The 20,508-nt window shown below is 43.7% G+C and overlaps 1 protein-coding gene across 2 annotated transcripts in view; it reads left to right on the top strand.

The window, feature by feature from the left end:
• Positions 1 to 378: 378 nt before the first annotated feature.
• Positions 379 to 20,508, top strand: part of P2RY2 (purinergic receptor P2Y2) — a 62,915-nt gene continuing 42,785 nt past the window's right edge. The window contains exon 1 of one of the 2 annotated variants that reach the window (XM_007491022.3): positions 379 to 709. The gene's annotated coding sequence lies outside the window, so the exon portion shown is untranslated. The remainder of the gene's footprint in view (positions 710 to 20,508) is intronic. The other variant, XM_001368834.3, reaches the window with a different exon arrangement.

Here is a 20,508-nt window from a genome sequence, read left to right as displayed (position 1 = left end):
CAGGACATTCCCACCATTCCAGGTCGCGATCCTCCTAAGCAGCGCCGGAGGCCCTCTTCCTCCTCCCATCCCCGAGTCAGAAGAAACCCCTTCCCACCAGTCCCAGGGTTAGCGGTCTCCTTCAGTCAATGGATACGCTCATATTAAATGTTTGCTCTGATCCCTCTAGTTGTTAGTGTGCACGTTCCCCCCGCCCATCATTTCCTCGTCTGGGGAGGCAGAACGTAAGCTCTCCGAGGGCAGCTTCTGCTTCGTTTTGTCTTTTTATCTCCCGGGTCCAGCACAAGTGACTTGTAGTACTGAATTAAATGGAATAGACAGGAACGGAAGTGGCAAGGGGAGACTGGAGGAGAGGAGAGGAGAGTTAAGGGAAGGGTGGGAAGGAACTAGAGGCTGTCTGAGACAGGAATGAGAGGGGGAATGCGGGAGAAAGAGAAGCTTTGTCCGGCCCGGACAAAGTCTCGAGTCCCTCTCTTCCTCCTAGGGAGGTATAGATGGAGAGCAGGGACCCAGAGGACTGTTGGACTGACAGAGGGGGCGCCCTGAGCTGAAGGATCCGGGGGAGGGCTGGGCCAGGTCGGGGGCGGGGCTGGGACTGAGAACTGAGCGCGGGACTCGAGACTGAGCCTGGGAGCAGGAAGCTGCCGGAACAGCCGCGGGAGAAAGGAGAGACTCGAGAGGAGCGTTTATTTAGGACGCTCCGTGCGAGGTGAGCTCCCTGGGAATCCTGGCCGAAGTGACAGGTCTCCGGGGCTGAGAGAGGGAGGGCTCTGGGTGCGGGTCGGTCCGACTTTAGGAGCGTGCTTGTACGCGTGCCGCTGAATGAGTGTATTTGTGCAATATGATGATTTGTGGAATCGCGATTTTGCGCGCACCGACGTCTGGGTGTGCTTGTGTCTCCTGGTGAGGGTGTCTTGTGGCTGTGCGACTTCCTAAGTGCATCAGCGGTGGTGTCTGTATGTGAATGAGTCTGTGGGCGAGATGGTGATTCTTGTGTAATTGTGATCGTGCCTCGCTTTGTGAGTGTGTCGTGATTGTGTTTGTGTGTCCGTTCCGGAGCGTTTTTCAGACTCCTTACACATTTCGGTAACTGTATGACTGTGCGGTTGTCACTTTGTGTGTGTCTTCCCTTCCTTCCCTCTCCCCACAAGACTCTGTAAAGGGGGTGTAAATTGTGGTGTGCGTTTGGATTGTGTTATCCCAGCCGGCCTGGGTCTGGCCTATTTAAGACCGAGAGAAGGTCGGGAGGGCTGTGTGCTAGCGCTCCTGCACTGCTGGGGGCAGATAGATTGAGCAGATGGGGCCTGAAGGCTGATGGGGCTCCGGGGATCCCCGGTCCGCCTGACCTTTTCCTCCTTTTCCTTCTCTTCGCGTGCTCCCCACGCGGGTCCCCAGTGTTTGGTCCAGGCTATTTTGTGGGACGAGCTGTTCGGGTTTCCCGACTCCTGGCCCCTGCGCTTCCAGTCCCTCCCCACGGCGAGTTTAGTCCCGTTTGCCCCGCCCAGGGGAGCTTTCTGCTTGTGCCACACACTCTATGTACATGTGTCCACATGCCCCCTCGGGTCACGACATACATGATCGTCTAGTCTAGGAGAAAGGCCTCCGGCGTCAGGAGTCGGGAGGTCTGGGTTCCAGTCAGTTCTGATACCGAGGGGCCATGCAATCTCAGCAAGCCTCTTGCCTTTCTGGGGCCAGAGTTTCTTCCTCTCCAAGGTGGCTGGTGGCACCAGAGCAGGTGTCGGCATAAATATTTGAGGAATTGTCTAGAGGCAGAAAACCTATCAGGGATCCAAAGGATTTCGTGATCATAAGCTTTAGGGCTGCCAACGACCTTAGAGTCGTTGGAGCTTAGTCCATTGGCCTCATTTTGCAGGAAGAGAAAGTGAGGCTCAGGGAGGGGAAAGGGACTTACCAAGTAACATAACAGCCAGCAAGTCTGAGAGCCAGGTCTTCTAATGGATGTTTATTATTACACCATCCCACCTCCTCCCTAAGTCCTTTGTCCCATCCCCAGTTTCTTGATTAAGGAGACCCTCTGAGCTCTCTGGGGATTCCCATTTTGGGGTGCCCTGTAAATCAGTTCTAGAGCTAGCAAAACAGGCCCCAGTTTAAGGAGTTATCCCTTGTTTTGGTTTACTAATTATTTCTGACATGTGGGCATTATCAGATTTGGAATGAATATAATTTTAGATTTCCTGGTAATTTTGCATAATCTGCTGTTTAAGATGTCTTTCCTCTTTCAACTATTTTTCTGTTTTAAATTCATTGTTTTAGGTTGTTTGGGGTTTCTTTTTTGTCTTTGTTTCTTTATTATCTAGCACAGTGCCTGAAATAAAGTGAGAGTTTAATCAACTTTTTTTTTAAATACCCTTACTTTCTGTCTTAGAATCTATTGGTTCCAACGCAGAAGGGCTGTAAGGCCTAGGCAATTGGGGTTAAGTGACTTTCCCAGGGTCACATAGCTCGGAAGTGTCTGAAGTCAGATTTGAACTCAAGATACCCTTTTCCCCTCTGTCTTTTTCCAGGTTTAGCTCTATCCACAGAGCCACCAACTGCTCTGTTAATCATTGTTGAATGGAATAAAATTGAATTTAAATGACTATTTTAAAATTTTTAATTGCTTTTTGATTATTTGCTATTTCAAATGATCACTTGCAGATGATTTTTGGTTTGGGATTATTGGCTGTTTTTATAGTTTTTGTTGCTTTGAATTATCTGATGTTTGAGATCATGCTGTTTTTCTTTTCTTTTTTTTTTTATGCTGTTTTGTATGTTTGGGTTCTCCTCTTTGGGGATTGCTGCTTTGGGATGACCTACTTGGTAGTATTTAGTTTTGGGGGTTGCTTCACCAACTTTTATCATCCAAGTGTTTATCTCCATCCAAGTTTATCTCATGGGCCCTAATTTGGCTACTTTGAAAGGAAGAAGGCAGGCAGGAAGGAAGAGAAGTCATGGCCCCTGGATGCTCAGGAGTACAGGCCTAGCAGGCCCTCTAAGAGACCTGGGCCTAGGTGGGAAGTGAAGGAGCCTGTGCCTGGGAAGTTGAAGAAGTTTAGAAGACAAGTAAGAGTAGGGAATCCAGGAATGGGTAAAGCAGACCTGTGTACAGTACCATTAGATACATGTAGACTGGATGTCTCCCTCGAACCCAGCTCAGAGAGGCACTGTAGAGGAAGCTGAAGAGATCTGGGCCCAGCCATTTAGGAGCTCCCTGTCTGGCAGGAGAGATTGGACTTATTGGACTGGTAGAGTGCAAAGCCAACAGTCTATCAAGTCTAAAACTTGGGTTCAAATTTTACCTCTAGTAGGTAGTAACTGTGTGAACCATCGCCAATTTATAGAACTATTCTGAGCCTCAGTTTCTGCACATGTAAAATGAGAGTAGCTGGGTGACTCAATAGATAGAGCTTGATGTTTGGAGTAAGGAAGATTCATCTTCCAAAGTTCCAATTTGGCCTCAGACTCTTAACCCTGTGGGTCTCAGTTTCCTCATCTGTAAAAACTGGAGAAGGAAATCACTCCAGTGACTTTGCCAAGAAAACCCCAAATGGGGTAAGGGACAGTCAGACATGACTGAAATGAGTGAACCACTAATACTGTACTTTGCAGAGTTTCAATGAGGCTCAAATGAGTGCTTTGCAAACACTAAGGGCTCTTGAATCATCACGCATTATCCTCATCTTTGCTCTACTTTTGAGGCTGTGATGCTGGTCCAATCCCTTTCCTTCTCTAACTCTCAACTCTACCCCTCCACCAATATGAGGAGTTTGGAAGAGATGGGATCCATCCTGGCTCTGATGTTCTGTTATTTGCCTTTTTCCTATAGCTTAATTAATGAACAAGGAGTTCTGAATCACCTTCCATGGCCCAGGCTCTGGGCACAGGTTAGATTAGATGTCTTGTAATGGCCCTGCTGGCTCTGAGATTCTATGATTCTGGTATGTGGGACAGGAGGTTGAAGGCGGAGAAGATGGTGGAGAGAAGATGATGGAGGAAATTCAAGAGCAAGGGGTCTTCCAGTAGGGCAGCCCTGCCAGGAAGTGCAGGAGGACTGGCCAGCAGGTGGGCTGGAGGTAGAGAGGTCTCTGCAGGCTGGAAAGGTTATCCAGCAGCAGGTGCCAGGGATGGGGGGCCGAGGCTCAGCTTGGAGGTGCCAAAAGAGCTTTGGGGTAGGTGGCTTGGAGCCACGAGCTGGGCATGGAGCCAGCCTGGGCAAGCTGGGACAGGAAGAACTGGTGCTTCTGAATAAGGGATCTGTTAATGGAGTAGAAAGCCCTGGGCCAGGAGACCTCAGTTCTAGGCTCCACTCTGCTACTTCCTAGCTATGTGACCCTGGGGAAATCAGATCTCTTCCACGAGCTTTAGTTTCCACATCTGTAAAGTTGAGGTAATGACTCCATCCTACCTAGGGCTGTTGTGGGAAAATCACTTTAAAAGTACTTTGGATGGGCTAGCTAGGTGGCTCAGTGGATTGAGAGCCAGACCTGGGTTCAAATCTGAACTCGGACACTTCTTAGCTGTATGACCCTGGGCAAGTCACTAAACCCTATTGCTCTTCTGCCTTGGAACCAGTACACAATATTGATTCTAAGTCAAAGTAAGCATTAAAAAAATATGAAAATGTGAGTTTGTTATTTTTACCCCCAGAATCTCAGAGCTAGGAGAGACCTTGGGCAGGTCACTTTCTGGATCTCAGTTCTGCAAAATACAGGTGTTGGACTAGATGAACTCTAAGCTTCTTTCAAGCTCAACATATGATTCTTGGTTCCTCTGACCTCTGAGAGCATTTTGTCCGACCTCTTTTGTCAGCAGAGGACTGTAGCCTCCTTAGCAATCAGTAAGCCAACAAGCATTTCTTTTCCTCCTACTTTGTGCCAGGCACTGGCCTAGCCAATTCTGGGATGGACCAGTGTAAAGGCCTGGATATGAGACAGGGAAAGTCATTTTCTTCAGCTTCTTGAATTTGTTCACCTTTCAAAGAAGGGCAGCTAGAGCTGCATAGAGTGCTGGGCCTTGAATCCAGCTTCAGATACTTCCTGACAGTGTGACCCTGGGTGAGTCCCTTAACCTCTGCTTCAATTTCCATATTTATAAAACAAGAATAATAATAGCAACCACTTTCCAGGGTTGGTGTGAGAATCCAATGAGAAAATAACTGTAAAGTGCTTAGCCCAGAGTCTGGCACATAGTAAGTGCTATATAAATGTGTTATTATTATGATTATTCCCTCAAAGGAAACCATCTTGTTCTGACTGCTACTCAGTGTTTCCTTTTATTGAATCTAAATTTGCTTCCCTGTAACTTACCCACTTTATGATTGGCCCTCATTTAGTTTAATTAAGTAGGCATTTATAAAGTACCTACTGTGTGCAGAATTCAATGTTCCCTAGTGAAGGAGATGCAAAGTTTAAATAAGACTTGGGCACCTGCCTTAACACCCAGCTCTTGGGGGTGGGATGGGGAATGAGACACCAGACAGATGCATGGAATATGCCAAATTACATGATGAGGGCGAGAGAGAGACAGAGACAGAGAGAGACAGAGACAGACAGAGAGAGATAGAGAAAGAGACAGAGACAGAGAGAGAAAAAGAGAGAGACAGAGACAGAGAAAGAGACAGAGACAGAGAGAGACAGAGAGAAAAAGAGAGAGAGAGACAGAAAAAGAGAGAGAGAGAAAGAGAGAGACAGAAAAAGAGAGAGAGACAGAGAGAGACAGAAAGAGAGAGAGAGAGAGAGAGAGAGAGAGAGAGAGAGAGAGAGAGAGAGAGAGAGAGAGAGAGAGAGAGAGAGGGAACAAAGGCTTTCAAATCTGGGGAAAGGGTCAGTCAAGCACTAGAAATTAGGGAAAGCTCCTCCAAGAGCTAGCTGGCTTCTTTGTGAGATTTAAAGGACAGAAAAGGCAAAGAAAGGAGAGAGGATGTTCTAAAGCATGGAGGCTGAAGAGGACAGGGAAAGACCAAGGGTAAAGAACAGAGCAGTTTGGCTGAAGGATAGAGGATGTGGTCGTTGTTGTTCACTTGTATTTGATTCTCTATGATACTGGAGTGGTTTGCCATTTCCTTCTCCAGCTCATTTTGCAGATGAGAAAACTGAGGCAAACAAGGTTTAGTGACTTGTCCAGGGTCACACAGCTAGTGGATTTGAACTTAGGTCTTATTGACTCCAGGTCAGAGAGAGACAGAGAGACAGGCAGAGACAGAGACAGGAGGGGTGAGAGAGACAGACACATACAGAGTCAGAGAGAGGCAAAGATAGAGAAAGAGAGATAGAGGCAGAGAGACAGAGATAGAGAGACAGGGAGGAAGAGAAAGACAGAGAGAGGCAGGGACAGAAAAAGAGATAGAGACAAAGAGATAGAGATAGAGAGGCAGAGAGACAGAGACAGAGACAGAGACACAGAGAGAAATCCCCAAATGTACAAAGGACTTTTGTATTCTCTATAGTTTTATTTTCCAGCATGTATATGTATGTGTGTGTGTGATGGTGGTGGTAGGTGGGATGGTGACTTCCACTTGTCTGATGCTTTCCAGGTTTTCCCAGCACAACCCAGTGAGATAAGTCTGAGCCTCTTTTCAAAAAACAGCACTGCTCCCTATTACCTCTAGGATCAAATGTAAACCCTTCTGTTTGGTATCTAAAGCCCTTCACAAAGAAGCTCCAACCCACCTTTCCAGCATTATCACCCTTGATACTCCTTCAAGAACTATTCCATGCAGCCAACTGGATTTCTTAATGTTTCTCATACATGGCCCATCATCCTCTATCTCCCTGACCTTGCACAGACTGTCCTCGGGTCTGGAATGCTCTCCCTCCTCATTTCTGCCTCTTAGAATTTTTATCTTCTTCTTTTTTTTTTAATCATTATCTTCCATCTTAGAATCAATACTATGTATTAGTTCCAAGGGAGAAGAACAGTAAGGGTGAAGTGGGGGTGAAGTGACTTGCCCAGGTTCACACAGTTTGGCCTTATCTTCTCTCAAGGCTCAGTTCGGGTACTAACTTCTCTACAAAAAGCCTTTCCCAGACTCCTTAGCTGACAATACCTTTCCCACCAAATTATTTTGCAGCTATTTTGTGTAAATGATGGAAGCCAAGCCACATCCCATACGTATATCATTTTGTAGCTCCTTTGTTTAAGTTGTGTCTGACTCTTTGTGATCCCATTTGGGGTTTTCTTGCAGAAATACTGGAGTAGTTTGCCATTTCCTTCTCCAGCTCCTTTTTCAGAAGAGGAAACTGAGACCAATAGGGTTAAATGACTTGTCCAGGGTCACATAGCTAATAAGTGTCCGAGGCCAATTAACTGAGGTCTTTTTGACTCCTGGCCCAGCATTCTATCTACTATGCCATCTAACTGTCCCATATCTGTATCATACTTGCCCCTATCTATCTACAGGTATGTATATATGCATGTATATATGTATATATATAGATGGGCACATGGTATCCTCTAGCTAAACTGAAAATTCCTTAGAGAATTGACTGTTTTCCTCTCTATTCTGAACACCTAGCATGGTACCTACCATTTAATAGAGGCATGAAAAACATTTGTTGATTGTCATCCCATTTTAAAGGGAAAGAAATTGAGGCTGAGACTATTAAGGAAAATTGATTTGTTTATGGGTTCATAGGCAGGTGTCAGATAAGATTTGAACCTAGGTCTCAACTCCAAATCTGGCTCCATTCTGCTATACAACAACCCCGCTTCAGGTATAAATTAGACCAGTGATGGCAAACCTTTTAGAGATGGCATATTGAGCCCCACCCCCACCCCACTTCCCAGACTAGGTGCTGTGCCTATCCCCTCTCTGAAATTGGGTGCTGTGCCCCACCCCCCCCTTACCTCACACAGGGAAGGGAGGAAGTGCTCCCTTTGGACTGCTGGGTAAAGGGGTGGGTGATGGGAAATAATGTCATCAGGCATGGTGGAGAGGGACAGTGGGGGAGCAGTTCTACTAGAGTCCCCTCTGCCTTTCTAGTAATGAACTCTGGTGGGGGAGCTGGTGGCTGAGTGCTTACAGAGAGCACTCTGTGTGCCATAGGTTTGCCATCACTGGGTTAGACTGTCCTCTGGAGCTATTCTTTCTGGGAGAATCTAGAATTATTTGGTATTTTTACTGGAAGATGGGGAGTTGACCTGTTTTTGAATTATAATGATAATAATACTGCTACACTATTGTACAGTGGAAAGAGTGATACATCTGGGAAATTATGGGGCAATTATGGGAATCAGGAAGACCTGGAGTCAAATTCTGATTCTGCTACTTACTATTTATGTACATTGGTTCAAAACTCTTTTCTCTCAACATCAGTTTCCTTAATTACAAAATGAGGGAGTTGGACTATAGAATTTCTAAGGTTCCTTCTAGATATGACTGGAACCTGTGTCCCAGGACCCTGCTGCCTCCCTCCCCTGGCAAATCCTGGTTGCTATGGACCAAGTTTGATGCTGGAGACTATCCCAAAATATCATCTTTGACTTATTGCATCCACACCCTTTGTTTACTTTGGGGAATCTCTAAATATAGTTCCTTTCTAGATCTCCCCAGATATCTCTTGATACTATATGGGCCCTCAAGGCAATAAATACATTTATTGAGCATGACCTTTTATTTCAGTGGATGGCCAACTATTTTATCTAGGGACATTCCTAGCCACCAAGAGACCCATCCAGGAATTCTTTTGTCCTCTTTATAGGGGGTGATGCTTTCAAAAGTTTCTAATAAAGACTGCAAAGCTCATTAATTAATGCATTAGGGGATTCTCCTGAGAGTTTCACAATTTCTTAACATATTTCCCAGCTCCCCCTCCCCCTAATCATCATCTCAGGCAATGGGAACACATCCTTTCTTGAATTTCCCAGAGTAGACCCTCTGCGCCAGGGCCATAGGGAGGGAAGGGGCAGGACTAGATATGTCTGCCATACTTATCTCTCAGCCTGAAGGTTGGTGGGAATCCAGACTTGGTTAGGGAAAGATGCAGAGGGCAGTTGTGATACATCTTTGGCCAGTGGCCTCCTTCCAGGAGGGAGCAGGAAATGTGATTAAAAGCAAAAGCGATAAGCTGGAATAAGTGGGGCTGGAAGCTACTGGAGTGTGTTTCTCTCTCCTTGCATTCTCTCAGAGGGATTCTAAATGGTCACCTTGGGAATCCTCTTGAAAGATTCTAAATGTTCCTCTCAGAATTCATTGGAGGGGATGAGAGTCAGGGCAGAGAGAAGAGAGAGAGTTTACATGCTGCTCCCAAGAATCCATCAGGAGGAGTCAAAGTGGCCTCCTCTGGAATCCCAAGAACATAGCTAAATAGTGGTTCAGTTGGGAGAAGAGAAAGGTGAAAAGGGGCATATTTTAATGGATAAACCTTGTTCCATTTTACTGCTAAATTTATAGGGGGAAATTGGCATTTTAAATAATAATGATCATCCCCTAAGCCAGTTTACTCATCCTCCAACTTTATTTCCTCTTTAATTTTTCTTTCTTTCTTTTTTTTTTGTAAATCCCTTACCTTCCATCTTAGAATCAATACTGTGTATTGGTTCCAAGGCAGAAGAGTGACAAGGGCTAGGCAATGGGGGTTAAGTGACTTGCCCAGGGTCACATAGCTAGGAAGCATCTGAGGCCAGATTTGAACCCAGGGCCTTCTGGTCACTAGGCCTGGCTCTCAATCCACTGAGCTACCCAGCTGCCCCTTTCTTTTCTTTAAAAAATTTTTTTTTTAATTTTTACATGTTGAAACAATTTTTGACAACTCTTTTCTGACATTTTAGGATTCAGATTTTTCTCCCTCCCTCTCTTCCCTCCTAAGCAATAAATAGTCTAATACAGGTTATACCAAGTGCTTTCATGCAATACATATTGCCATACTGCTCGGGTTAACACATATTACTCATATTGTAAAAAGCATTCATAAAAAATTAAACATTCAAAATATGGTTATGCAAAAACCAGAATAGGATGTTATGCAATAGATAGGATTGAGCCTTGGGCCTGCCACTGACCCTGTGTGCCTCTAGGTAAGTCACTTACCCTCCTTGAGATTTAATTTCCCCATGGGTAAAATAAAGAGAATCAATCAAAAAATAATTTCTTTGCTCTGAGCCTCTGTTTCTTATCTGTAAAATGGGAAAAATCACCTCTTGTCCACCTTCTTTCCTGGGAGTGCTGTAAAGGTCAGATGAAAGAATGGCTAAGGAAACTCTTAAAATCTTGTGACTGGTTGGTTTGTTCAGTGAATGGAGGCTCTCTTCCAATCATAATGAACAATATAATCATCAAAATAAAAAAGTTCTGGGGCCTCAGGTTAAGGACATTTCATTTAATTCAATAACTTTCATTTTATAGATGAGGAAACTGAAGGTCAAGAAGGGGAAGAGACTAAAGGTCCCACTAGGCATCCTTTGTACCCACACTGCCTTTTTCTGTTTGTCTAAAACATCTTATACAGGCAGATACTGAAAGGCCTAGAGAAAGAGACTAAAGCATCATTCAGAGAACAAGTGAAACTCTCATATCTGCTATTTGGAGAGAAGAGTTTTACTTGTTTCTGCCTTGATGTTCCCAGGAACTACCAAAAGGCTAGGCTCCCTGGTCTCACTCCCCCCCCCCCCCCCAAGAATTTATTTATTTATAATATTTTTCTTTTTTTTAATTTTATTTTGTTTGGTCAATTTCAAACCTTATTTTTTATTCCTTGGTTACAAAAATCATATTCTATTTCTCCCTCCCCTCCCCCTGCCCTTCCTGTTGTCGACGCACAATTCCACTGGGTATTACATGTGTCCTTGATCATAACATAATAATATTTTTCCATGGTTACATGAGTTATGACTTTTCCCACCCCTCTTCTCTCCCCCCTCCCGGGTTCCACTCGGTTATGAATATATCATTGTTCAAAACCTATTTCCATGTTATTTATATTTGCAGTAGAGTGATCTTTTAAGGCCAAAATCCCAATCATATCCCCATCGAAGCATTTATTTGATTCTGTGTTTTTCTTCTGCATTTCTGTTTCCACAATTCTTTCTCTGGATGTGGATATATTCTATGTTCTTTCTCCTAAGTTTTTCAGGATTGTCCATTGCTTTGATGCTAGTAGAGAAGTCCATTACATTTGATTGCACCACAGTGTATCAGTCTCTGTGTACAATGTTTTCCTGGTTCTGCTCCTTTCGCTCTGCATCACTTCATCTCCATGGAATTCCTCCATTTTATTATTCCTTTTAGCACAATAGTATTCCATCACCAACATATACCACAATGTGTTCAGCCATTCCCCAAATCAATGAACACCCTTTCATTTTCCAATTTTTGCCACCACAGGGTGTGACTATAAATGTATTTGTACCCGTATTTTTTCCCTATTATCTCTTTGGGATACAAACCCAGCAGTGTATGACTGAGTCAAAGAGCAAGTAATCTTCCTGAACTCCCTTATTAGGGAACTTATCAGGTCCAGGTTTGGGGTCTGGGAAAGTGGGCTGCTAAGTTAGGAGACCTTGGTTCTAGTCTAACCTCACTTGGACAAATTTGAATACATCACTTTCCCCACATGGGCCTTGATTTTCCCCTATGTAAAACAATGAGGTTGGACTAGATGGGGGTCAAAGATGGAGGTTTTGTTGTTCAATTGTTTTGCAGTCATGTCTGGCTCTTCATGACCCCATTTAGGGGTTTCCTTGCAAAGATACTGGAATGGCTTTTTGCATTTCCTTTTCCAGCTCATTTTATAGATGAGGAAACTGAGGCAATAGGGTTAAGTGATTTGCCCAGGATCACACAGCGTAAGAGTTAAAAAAAATTAAGGTTGGACTAGTGTAGATTTCTGCAAGCATCTTTCTCCAAACAGTTCATTTTCTGGATTCAAGGAGTTAGCAAATTTCTTTTCCTGAAAACTTTGTCAAATAAAATTTTAAATTGTGGATTTTATGAAAATATATGCAACAACTAGTGCTTCAGGCCTGATTTGAACTCAGGGAGCTTCATCTTCCTGACTTCAGTCTTTATCCTTTGCACCACTTAGCAGGAAGATGGCAGAGGAGAAGGTAGCATTTGAGTTTGAAGTTGGGGGATGATATTTGAAGGATGCTTAAAGGGGAAAAGGGATAGAACCATTTTGCTGTTTGACTGACACCTGGAAGACATGTGGAAATGGTTGAAAACTGAAATGCAAGCTAGATTATAGAAGGTCTTGAATGCCAGGATCAGGGATGGAAACTTTCCTGAAGCTATCAGAAGTAAATAAGATCATTTATGTGATAGTTAAGTCAAATCATCAAGCATTATTAAGTACCTACTCTGTATCAGACATGATGATCAATGCTGGATAGGAAGAAAGACAACAAACCATCTAATGAAGGGACTTTGGGAAGGATAAAATGCTAATGAAATAATTATGATTAATAATTGAAAGGTACACTGGATATAGGTTCCAGCCTTAGCTCTGTCACTAACATGCTTTGTGACTGGCCAAGTAATTTAGTCTTTCTATAGCTAATTTGAAATATGAACGGAGGAGGGGAGAAGCAGTCCTACTATGTGCCAAGTGCTGTACCAAGTACTTTACAAATATTAAATTATTTGATCCTTACAACAGTCCTGTGAAGTAGGTGCTGGGTGATTTGCCCAGGATTACACAGCTACTATTTAAGTCTAGATTTGAAATCAATTCTTCCTTACTCCAAATCCATTATTTACTGAGCTACCAACTATCTAATGGTTTAAACTAGATGCCTTCTATATATATGTCCTGCTTTCTCTAATAGGCAGCTAGGTGACACAGTGGATAGAATGCAGTCTAGAGTCAGGAAGACCTGAGTTCAAATTCATCCTCTGACACTTTAGTTGTGTGATGTTGAACAAATCACTCGACCCTGTCTCTGCCTCAGTTTACCCATCTGCAAAATGAGCTGGAGAAGGAAATGGTAAACCACTTTAGTATTTTTGCTAAGAAAACCCCAAATGAAGTGTTTAGAGATTGAAAGGATCAAACAATAATTTCATCTCTTAACTTCCACAATCTTAGTTGAATGCAAAGAATCTTTTGGCTGGCTGGTGACTGAGTTTAGGTGATCCTGCCTAAAGAGGTTCCACCCTCTTCAGCCAGAATTCTCTTTAAGCTTGTTAAGAAGATAATGATGGTTAATCCAGATGAAGGAAGGGTGGGGTTGTGTTCTGTACACATTCCTCTGATCCTGGGTGGCATTCAGAGCTTTCCTCTATGGCTCCAGCTCCTATCCTTCTCTCCCTTCCCTTCCCCATCCACTCACATAAATTCCCTCCCCTGGGAGGAAAAGAAAATGATCTTTGTTTCCAGTGAATAATGTATGAAAACGACCAAATAAAATAATATTAAAATAAAAAAAAATAATAATAATAAATTCCCTCCCCTGTATGCTCTTCTTTCCCCTCTTCTGGTCTTTGATCCTTGACCTCGAGCTCCTGGCCCAAAAAAACTCTTCAGTCTGAGGTCACTGGATCAGCCAGTGGTCTCAAGAAGCCAGCAGAGGTTTGGGGCCAACTGTGACCTATAAGTCCTTTGTGGAGGGGTTTCAACACCAGCTCCCCCTAAATATCCATCTGAGACTGGGTGTGCCTCTCCTAGGGCAAATCTTTTTGCCGTCCATCATAATCCACAGAAGACAATGTAATTTTAGACAAAGCACTTCACTTAGAATCAGAATCCCTAGCTAGGACATAAACTGTTGTGTGAAGTTGGACTAATCGCCTCCCCATGCCTTAAGTTTCCTCTTCTGGTAAGTGGGATTGCATTGTCTTTTGGAGATGTGGGGAAGATGCTTTCTAAACCTTAGAGTGCCATAGAAATGGGAGCTATGATTGTGAATAACAATTCACCAGCCACATTAAGCACTTTCTGTGTGCTGGGCCCCCATGATCAGAGTCACTGAATGAGAAAAAAGGGAGAAGATCATGTAGGTCCTGTCCACTGAGCTTATAGACCCATGATGGCAAACCTATGGAACAGGTGCCAAAGATGTCACACAGAGACCTCTCTGTGAGCATGCTTGCCTTCACCTGTGAGAGTGAGTTACTAGAAAGGCAGAGGGACTCAGATGGAGCTGCTCCTTTATACCTCTCCACCCTACCTCCCTGTTCCTCTGCCCAGTAGCACAATGGAAATGCTTATTCCTTCCCCTAAGTGGAATATCCAAGCCACTAACCTCCTTTTCTTCCTCCCCAGTCTGGGGTAAGGTGAGAGGGGGGTGACACTAGGTCTCTGGAGAGGCACAGCACACAGTCTGGAGGTGCAGGGCATGCCATGCAGTTTCTAAAATGTTCACCATTACTGTTACAGGCCAGTGGGCATGGAGAGAAATGAGATAGTAGGTGGGAGCAATGTCCAGATCCAGTCCAAGGGCTCCAGGAAGATTTGAAGAGAAGGGAGAGTTCACTTTCAGCTGGAGAGTTTGGGGCTGGAGTGAGGTAGAGACTATTCCAAGTCTGAGAAATGTTGTGATTAAAGCTAGAGAGAAATGGAATGTCTGGAATGTGCAAATTAGACTGAGATAAAGCTGGGGAGGTGTCCTTCAGACCTTCCATTAATCACTATGCATTTATTAAGTGCCTTTATGAGTCTGGTAGTACCCAAATGCAAACCCATCCAGAAGGGGGATTAATCTTTGATCAGTGGAGTTTACTGTCTATTATTAGGGAAATAAAAATATACATATAAATGGGCACTGGTTAAATACCTAATAAATTTCCAGATAGTTAAAGAGGAAGTCTACTAGACTGAAAGGTTTTGTATAGACACTAGTTATCTTGAAGAGAAGACTTCTTTGAGGCAGAGGTAGGAATGAACTCTGGGATTGTGGGACAGCTATTTGAAAGATATTAAAGGAAGACTGAGGACTGAGCCTTGGGAGGGGCATATTAGGGATGCAGATAAGGAGACTGAGAAGGACTGATCTGATAGGTAGGAGGAGATGTGGGGAAAGTGTTATTCAGTGGTGTCCAACTCCTCATGACTCCATTTGGAATTTTCTTGGCAAAGATACTGGTTTGCCATTTCCTTTTCTAGCTCATTTACAGATGAGAAAATTAAGGCAAACAAGGTGAGTGACTTGCCTAGGGTCACCCAGCTAGTTAAGTGTCTGAGACCAGATTTGAATTTGGGTCTTTTTGGCTCTATCCAGTGTACTACCTAGCAACCCAGGAGAGTCATGCCATGAAAATCCAGAGGAGAAAGTATCCAGCGTGAGGTAGTGGTCAGCAATGTCAAAAGAAGTCAAATAGGATGAAGTTGAGAAATGGCCATCAGATCTGGCAATTAAGAGAGCAGTGATCAATTTGGAGAGAGCAGTTTTGGTTGAGTGATGAGGTGAGAAGCCTGATTGCAAAGGCCTGAGGAGAGCTAGATTTTTTAGGAGTTTCTTTAAGAAAGGTCAGAGGAGCAGGACAATAGCTTCAGGGGATACAGAGCCTACTGAAGGTATTTTAAGGATGGGGGAACTTGGGTATATATGCAACTGAGGAAGTAATGAGTGGAATTTGAGAGATTCAAGAAAGGGAGGGGAGAATGATTGAAAATACAATCTGGTGGAGAAGGTTAGGAAGGGCTGGAATGGCACACATGGAGAAGGATTGGCCTTGGCAAGGAGAAGGATCACCCCATTGTTGGAAACTGTAGAGTTAAGGGTTTGGGAGCTGAAGAGAAGGGAGGAGCAAATGACCTCAGTTTTCTCAGTAAAATAGGAATAGAGATCTTCTGCTTGGAGAAAGGGTATGGAAGAGATGTAGGAGACTTAAGGGAGAGGTGAGAAGGTTTCGAAATAGCTTTCATGGAGAATGAGTAGGGCCTCCATTGGGGACGAATATAAAAGGGATGCCTTGCTTTAGCCAGCATTTGGAAGTTGTATCTGGAGTGGATGAAGTTAGCACATTAGGGGTAGAAGACATTAAAAGCCAGGTTGAGGAGCTTGTACTTTATTCAGCCAGCAGTAGGGAGCTATAGGAAGTTTTCTTTAGGAGGGACATGATAGCAATCACTCAATCAATAAGCATTTATTAAGGTCCTACAATGTGTTGGGCAATGTGTTTGGTGCTGGACAGAGAGAGACAAGCAGATGGAACAGTTCCTGCTCTGAAGGACTTCACAGTGTCTGGTACATACTTCCCTTGTCAAGTCACTATAGTGGCCCTTCCAAAGCCTTTTCATCCTTCTTCAACCCTCCTATGGTCTTCCCTAACCCTACCTTTCTCAGCGGAGAAGCTTGCCTCATATTTTACAGAAAAACAGACCATTCGCCTTGGGCTCTCTCTTCTTCCCTCTTCCTCATTACTCATTCAGATGTCTTCTTCCTCCTTCGACCCTGCCTCACATGATGAAGTGGCTTTACTCCTTACCTAGGCTAACCCCTACTTATTCGAGTGATCTCATTCTATCTCTGCTTCATCAGGTACCTCCCAATTTGGGGCCTATTTTCAATTTCTCTTGGTCTGCTGGCTCCTCTCCTACTGCTTTACAAGCATGCCTCTGACTCCTATCCTGAAAAAGCCCTTACTTGATTCTTCCACCTCTGCTAACAATTGCCCTATATCTCTTCTGCCCCTAGTAGCCAAACTCTCGGAAAGGCTGTTAAAGCATTCTCTCTTCTCACTTCTCCCCTCATAATCTGACCCCTGACCAGATCATTCCACTAGAACTGCTCTCTCCAAAGTTACCAATGATCTCCTAGTTACCAAATCCCATGCTCTGTGGATAGTGTTTCTCAGTTCTCATTCTCCTTGACTTCTCTGTGGCCTTTGTTACTGTTCTTCACACTCTCCTCCAGAATCCTCCCTTATCTCTAGGTTTTCCGGACTCCTCTCTTTCCCAGGGCTCCTTTGTGGGAGCCTCTTCCAGATCATGCCCTCTAACTATAGATGACTCTCTAGCTTCCGTCCTGGACCGTCATTTGTTTTTCTTCTATACTTTTCAGGTGGCAATCTCATCAGCTCCCCTGAATTTAATGACCTTCTAAATGCTGATGATTCTCAAATCTACTTCACTTCTGGTGACCTTGCATTTCTTCCCTTTCCTACATCTTGAACTGGATATGTACAGTAGACATCTTAAACTCAGTATGTCTACAACCAAACTCGTTATCTTTGCTCCTAAACCCTCCCTCCCCCTCCTGCTTTTCTTGTTCCTGTAGAGAGCAATGCCATTTTCCCAGTCCCTCAGATTTACAACCTATGGTAGGTCATCCTGGATTCCTCACTATCTCTCACCACCACCAATATCTGAGTGACTGCCAAGACATATCGATTTCACATTTGCAATATCTCTCAACTACCTCCCCTTCTCTTCTCTGACACTGCCAGTACCCTGGTTCAAGACCTCATCACCTCATGCCTTGACTACTGCAGGTTGCTGATGGGTCAGCTTGCCTCAAGTCTCTTTCCTACTCCAATCCATCCATCCACTCAATCACTAACAAGATTTTCCCAAAGCAGATTGGACCATGTCACACATATTCCTGATCTTCCCACTCAGTAAACTCTAGGGGTACTCCATTGCCTCCAACATCAAATATGAAATGATCTGTTTGGCATTCAAAGCCCTTCATAACTAGCCCCCTCCTACCTTTTACACCGTACTCCTCTCCAGATACTCTTCGATCCAGTGACACTGGCTTCTTGGCTGTTTCACAAACAAGACACTCCATCTCTCAGCTCCAGGAACTCTCTGGCAGTCTTTCATGAGGAGGGAATTCTCTTCCTCCTCTCCTCCACTAACTAACTTCCCTGACTTTCTTTATGTCCCAACTAAATTCCTGCCTTCTACAGGAAGCCTCCCTGAACTCCTCATCATTCCAGTGCTACCTCTCTGTTAATTATTTCTTATTTATCCTATAGATAGCTAACTTTGTACATATTTGTTCAAATGCTGTCTTCTCCATTAGATCGTAAGCTTCTTGAGGGCAGGATTGTCTTTGGCCACTTTTTGTATCCCCAGAGCTTGATATATAATAAATAGATGTTAGTGATTGACATAGAAGGGGATTACAGGGCTCAAGTCTAAGGGAATTTAAATGACTTGCCTAAGGTAACTGAGGCATTCAAACCAGACCTTCTGACTTGAAATTAAGAATTCTGGGTTCAATTCACCACTAATAGCTATTAAGTAGTGTGAATTTTAAAAATCTCCATCTTGGTATAGCACCCAAAAAATTGTGCACACCCACACTACACGGGCATGTGCTAGTCAATGACAAATCAGAAATAACTAACTGCCCACCTGGGCTGTCCTAAGCCAAGCTAGAGCCAACCATTGGCACTTGTGAGACACAGGAAGTGAGGTAGGGAACAACCTCTGGAATTCGAGCACTTCCTGTGGAGAGAGCTAGACACGAGCAAGAGGACGCCCGCAGACAGCTTTCCTTCAGATCACTCACGTGAGATAAGGACTGATTCTTTCCACCTTGGCCCTTTGGGCCTAAAACTCCCTCTGCCTTGGTCAGAGGTTGAGTAGCCCCTTTCCCTTTTCTCCTCTCTCCTTCTCTCCTTTTCCTTTACCTACTCCCAATGTGATTAAACCTCCATAAACTCCATGAGTGTTTCATTTTAGGAATTTCATAAGTAAATTCCTTGGCGGCTATTGTTCAATATTACATCAATCTTAAAAAGGTGAAATTTTCACCATTACAGTAGACCTGATGTCACATTACAAAAGTTATGAACATGGCCATCAGGATATAAATATATACATACACACACACACACACACACACACATATATGTATATATACATTCTCTTTACCCACTCATCCTCTCCAAGGCTAAAGACCATTTGGGGGAAAGCTATAACCACTAATTAGGCTATTATTTTCATTGATCAATCAATTTACAAGTCTTTATTAATCACTTAATATGTGCCAGGTACTGTGCTAGGAACAGAAAGATCTTGAACTTAGATATTCTGACTCTAAAGTTAATATGCATTTAATTAAGCAATTACTATGTGTCAATAGGTCCTTTCTCCTTTTCTTTGATCTCTGGGATACAGACCTACTAGTGGTTTTGCCAGGTCAAAGATGATGCACAATTTTATAGTCCCTAGGGCATAATTCTAAATTGTTCCCCAGAATAATTGGATTAGTTCACAACTCTACCAACAATGCATCAGGGTCCTGATTTTTCTATATCCCTTCCAACATTTGTCACTTATTTTCGGTCATGTTAGCCAGTCTAATAAGTGTCTGGTGGTATCTTGGAATTGTTTTAATTTGAGTTTCTAATCAGAAATTATTTTAAAGCATTTTTTCAAATAACTATGAGTAGCTTTGATTTTTTCTGAAAATTTCCTGCTCATATCCTTTGCCCATTTGTCAACTGGGGAATGGCTCTTATTTTTAAAAATTTGTCTCATAGACTAGACGATCTTTAAAATCCTTTTCAGCTCTGAATTTAAGATCCTTCTCTTTAGTAGGCCTGAATTTCCTTATTTGTTAAATGAGGGATTTTAACTAGACTGTTGAAGGTTGCCTCTAACACTGATATTTTGGAATGGGCTAAGGACCTTGTAAACATCCATCTGAGTTTTGATGATCAGTCCTTTCTTATCATTCAGACACAGCTATCTAAAGGTTGCTACATACACATAACCCACCCAAGAACTTTTTTTTGAGTGTTTGAGTGTTTTTGAGTGTTTGAGTTCTGATTTTCCTGAGGTCTGTGACCCAGGACTTTTGGTGACTTCCAGGAAGTAAAGCCTTATTCTAAGTCATCCAAAGTCCACTTTATATCTCCGTCCCCATCTCTGAAATATTAAAGGGTCAGACTTGCTTCTTTTTTAAAATTCTTTGATCCTATTAGCCCTGGGATGATCAGAGATTTTCTAAAGGATGTAGGACTTGGTTTGGGTCTTGGAGGCTTTTATTTCATAGACTAGGGCAGCTTCTTGGGTCTAGTGAGTAGGGAAGGAAGCTTAGCTTGGCTTTGCAGGAGTCAGAACCTTATTCCTTACCCATCCCCCTACCCTGTGTTTGAGACATCCCTCAATCAATACCAGTAGCTGGGAACCCTACTGAGTAGGTGGGTGGCTGTCCTAGCTCCCTGTTGTGCTACCAGCTGCCAGCCCTCTTTGCCTAGTTTCCCTTCCCAGATCTCAGATTCATCCAGTGGGGAGTGATGACATCTGAAGCATGGACATATGGGGCCCCTGAGGTGAGTACTGTCCACCCACACTGAAACTCAGGACATGGGTTAGAGCAGCCAATCTCCTTGCCACAGAGGGAGAGATGCCCTAAATCCTTGAGTCCTGCCTAGTAGGAAGTATGATAAAGGAAAGCATAAGAAGCCAAGTCCCACATCCTATCTGTGAGGCAGCAGGGGGTGATAGAAACATCCATGGATTTGAAGTCAGAGGACTATTGCTGTTTGCTGCCTGGATAAGCCTGGCCAAGTTCTTTAGACTCTATGGACTTCTGTTGATAGCCTAAGTCTCTGTTTTCTTATTATCCCCATTTTACAGACGAGGAAACAGAGACTAATTAAACTTGGCACGG

The sequence above is a fragment of the Monodelphis domestica genome, chromosome 4, assembly GCF_027887165.1.
Source record: "Monodelphis domestica isolate mMonDom1 chromosome 4, mMonDom1.pri, whole genome shotgun sequence".
NCBI classification, from domain to species: Eukaryota; Metazoa; Chordata; class Mammalia; order Didelphimorphia; family Didelphidae; genus Monodelphis; species Monodelphis domestica.
The sequence above is the reverse complement of the archived record's forward strand: the minus strand, read 5'-3'. Positions and strand labels throughout refer to the sequence as shown.